The 4,628-nt window shown below is 35.5% G+C and overlaps 1 long non-coding RNA gene across 1 annotated transcript; it reads right to left on the reverse strand.

Annotated features, from left to right (window-relative positions):
- Positions 1-1,202: 1,202 nt before the first annotated feature.
- LOC147497558 (uncharacterized) lies at positions 1,203-2,756 on the reverse strand. The gene is made up of 3 exons (XR_015197151.1): positions 2,529-2,756; positions 2,163-2,292; positions 1,203-1,345 (listed from the first exon to the last, which is right to left on the reverse strand). It is a non-coding gene; the product is annotated as an uncharacterized LOC147497558 (long non-coding RNA).
- Between the last annotated feature and the right edge of the window lie 1,872 nt (positions 2,757-4,628).

Below are 4,628 nucleotides of genomic sequence, written 5' to 3' on the forward strand. Positions count from 1 at the left end.
CAAAGGCTTGGCTGAGCCTAGCAGGTTGTAGGCTGTCCACTAAGATACTACCAACTGATTCCTTCACAGCGAACTCTGGAATGCGCAGTGAAACTTGGTGAGAAGTGTCTCTACCATCATCACATCGATGGTCTTGTTGTCTGGGAACTATTCCGTCTGAACGTAAGCCATCAGAGGAATCCCTAGAACTCCACTCACCACTTCCTTGGTGAGCTCCAGTGAGCGACCATCCTTGACAACCGTGATGCGGTCATCCTCCCCTCTAAGCATACAGTTATAAAATGAAAGAGTAAGAGAGGGAGAATAAGCCACACCTTCCAACAAAACCAAGGGTTCCCATCCTCTTCTTCAAATCTCAACCTTGAAGTGCACTTCAAATAGATCATAATTGAAGAGGTTTTGAAAATTTTGCTCTGGCATGATTTTAAGAACTCGAGCCATTTAGAGTAAGGATTGATAAAATTAAGGTGTTAAGTTGGAATGAGGGTTGAAAATTGGGTAGGCTGTAAAAATTTAGAGTGTTGGTGTTTTGGGGTGAGGTCACGGTCATGAGCTAGGAACACTACAGCAAAAAGGCTCATTTGCAGCACCATACCCCGTGGCTAATTGTATGAAAAAGCGTCGCAATTGATCTATTCCAACGCCAAACTAGGCATTGCAAAGGCGTTCCAAAAAAATGGGTCACAAAGGATCAATTGCAACGCAGACAACGATGTCGCAAAAACTTTTGATCTTTTGCAATGCCTCACTTTGCTGCTAATAGTGTATGTGCGTCGCTACTTAATTTTCCAAAATTAAATTGGTTTTGAAAATATTTCAAACTTTGTGCAACGACCGGTGTCACAAAAAACATTTTTTAACAACACCATACATTGTCACAAAAAGTTGACTTTTATCAGCACCTTTGGTGTTGCTAAAAGCAAAGTTTTTAGCAATTGTTCACTTCGTCGCAAATTGTTTAACCCTATTAGCGTTGCAAAAAAGGTGTTTTAATTGCCAATGGTCGACACCTTCATTTTATGTAATATTTTGATTCTTTTGAATGTGCATAATTCTTCCTAATACAATTATGTAGATAATAACAACATCATGTCAATTCACAATGAGCCATAACAAAATATATTCCATTAACTAAGATCAATAGATCATCTATTACAAAATTCTTAAATCCATACAAGTGACACAACTAATACAATGTATCACATAACTTTCACAACAATAACTAAATTAGAAAAATTCTTCAAAACGAGATTTCAGCAAAATTCACAAATGCACATAGCCTGCCAATTTGAATAACATCCATCCATGTTTTCTTCATAAATCTACCAGCAACATATCGACTAATCTGGTACAACGAATTAAAAAAAGAGGTAAGTACACTTATTTGAACCATTAATAAAGCTAAAATGCACTCGAAATAAGCTGCATGTGAAAATATATTTACCAAATCAAACTTATAGACCTAGGGTGTAGAAACATCACTACAACCAATTGCTCATAGTCCCCACCCCGTTACGATGACTTAATTTATCAATAACCAATCAATGACATAAAAAGATTTAGTTAGGGCATCTGCAATAGGGGGTGTAAAATTACACCTCCACATAGGCTCCATGTAGGTGCCATTAGGATTTTACAACTCTAATTGCATATTATTGTATAGCCTATAAATATCCACACTCTATACTCCCGAATGGAGAAGTGTAAAAAAATTAGATTTTAAACTCGGACGTCACTTAAAGTGACGTCTCTCTTTAATTTAAAATGGGACGTCACTTTCAGTGACGTCCGAGTAAAAAAATTACAAATTATGAGTTTAGAATTAGAATGGGACGTGACTTAAAGTGACGTCTGAATTTTTTTTTGTTCAGACATTGGTTAAAGTGTCACCCGAGTTATTTATCAACTGATAGTGAGATGGGGAATTTCCCACCTCCTCTATCAACTAATACTCTATTATCTATAGTATACCACCCCCATTGGAAAGAGTTTTTTGACACTTGGAGTGTAAACTTTACACTCTATACGGTTTACACCCCCCATTGGAGATGCCCTTATAGAATCAAATTATCAAATATATATATAGGTTGTAGGCTTTTGCTATGAGTCCCAAAAGCATCGAAATTTAGCAAACAGATAGATTAACAAAAGTATAAAGATACCTCGAATTAAAGGTGACAAAGCAATCAAGGGACCTTGTCTTCCCATTATTAGTATGATTGTTGGACTCCATGCAGATAACATAGCCACTGCTCGTTGTAACATGCTTTGTGTGCAATTTACACCCATCTCCTTATCAAGCAACCAACGAGCTGCCAATAATACAAGCATTCCAAACTGAATAGTGTAATATGAGTAGAGCTCTAAAATGAAAAACCTTCAATCCATACCCAATCCAACATATACAGCATTTACAGTTATCGAATCGAATTCAATTAATATGTATGTATACAAATATAGCAATCTTATACAATAGTAGTGACAATATATCTTTTATCTACTATTTCTAATATTGTCCAGAAGCTTACATTGCACCTTCCAAACGGAGAAGGAACACCTAATAGTGTTGCCACAGTTACTGCAAAATCTAACTGCAAGCAAAAGGTTAATGAGTTGCATGTCAAAACGAAAAACTGAAACCATAAGATGTCCATATATATACGGAATTTAAGGGTGTCTTTGATTGCAGAACAAATTTGTTATTAGGGATTCTACTTTCTAGTCTTAACCTTTAAGATATTCATAAGAAAATATAATCATTCTAACCTGCTGGATTGACTAACCCTGATTTCAATCTTGAACAATGAAAAGCAAGTATATATTTCGCCAACAAAAAAGCAAAGACATTTGGTATGATTTTAGCCATATCTTTCAACTGCCAAAACATTAAGAAAACGAAAAAAAAATAGGGTAAGTTTATCAATAGCATCAACAAAATAAACAAATAGTAGGATAGCATGTCTATCTGATATGTGAAGGCAATTAATATATTTTTGTTCACGTCGTTTATAGTCTGAATGCTCTAGACACAAACCTACCCATTCCACTTGTAAGACATATTATAGGTGGACTAGTCCTATTGGTTTCAATCATTGAGCCAGTTCACTGAATATCCAGTAATAGTCCTTAGTCTAAACTCTAAACCCATCCCAACCCCTTTGTAATTGTCCAGTACGTGAAGCCAAGCAAATGTGTTCAACTCACTCTCAACACGACCCATGCAGACCTACACTTGCTAAACTTCATTTAACCAATCCTTATCTGGTCCTAAGTTTTTAACCTGCACCATCACGTGCATATTAGACCAGTCCATAGTTGGCTAATTCTAACCCACAATTTTGCACCAGTCCCTACCAACTTTGTTGTGCCTTGTACCGATCTGGTCACACACCTTGCTAGTCTTTGGCTTAGTCCCACATGACCCTCCTACACCTCACTATGTGGGACGGTCAATGCACCGGTCCTCACCTTGTGGACTAGACCAGTTTTTATGCTCACCATATTTTTCCATATTCCACCATTTTTAATTGAAATATAACCCAAGGACTTGAAACTATATAATAACTGATCAAAGTTGTGACTAACACTAAACATCACAAATAGAGTAGTACTCAATCACACGTGCAACCAATCAAAATTTAAGACTCTATGCGTTCATAATGGAATCAACTACACAAAAATTAAAATCTTCCAACATATTTGGAATAATCTTAACATTCCTAAATAATATTAAATACATGTATCAAAACCAAAATATACTAAGCTTACCCAGTTACCCTAAGCAACTGAATTCATGATACAGATAGGAGTCCCACTAAAGTAAATTGAATCAACAAAGAATTTCTTACACTTAAAGGATTTCTAAATGGCTTCAGCAATATTAATAGTTGTTCCCCAGTTGTAAGTATTTTAAGGAAAATTAATTAAAACAGTAAGAGAGTGAACCTGATTTTTTGATAAAGCAATATGTCTTCCTAACAAATACTTATCTCAATCACTGGCATACCTAAAAAATTAAACAAGAAAGACCAGAAAATGACATCAGGTCCTTTACTTACATAAAGAAACCTTTAAGCTTTATGTACAATTTAGATGAGACTGGACGTTTCTCTATATTTTACCTGCGTAGACATGAAAATATAAGAAACAAGAAACAGTTAAGACATAAGATAAGCATGAACTATTTGAATAACACTACATTTGTAATATACACTAACCTGGTCAAAACACATTGTAAATTGATCATGCCCAGTACTTGTAGGAAATGTATATCTCTCCTTAGGTGGGAAGCATTAGCTTCAAATGTTTGCTACTAAAGCACGAAAAAGAGACAAATACCTTCAAAGTACAAAGGAAATTATTGATCCCAAAAAAAAGAAGGAAAATGCATGGACGTAAAAAACCTCTCAACAAAATTTGAAAGGGAATCTGAAAAGCACTTTAACATTAACTAAAAAATTATGTAACTTTAACCCCTAAACAACAACCTCAACCTTACCACAAAGATTTCACATAACATAAGAATTGTAAATGTGCCCAGCTGATCACAAAGACAAACTTATGAAACTTGGTCCTACAAAATCGAAGCCATGCATGTTTGTCCCATTATGCTAGGCTATTAGCCACCA

This window comes from Coptis chinensis, chromosome 5 (assembly GCF_015680905.1).
Source record: "Coptis chinensis isolate HL-2020 chromosome 5, ASM1568090v1, whole genome shotgun sequence".
Classification (NCBI taxonomy): domain Eukaryota; kingdom Viridiplantae; phylum Streptophyta; class Magnoliopsida; order Ranunculales; family Ranunculaceae; genus Coptis; species Coptis chinensis.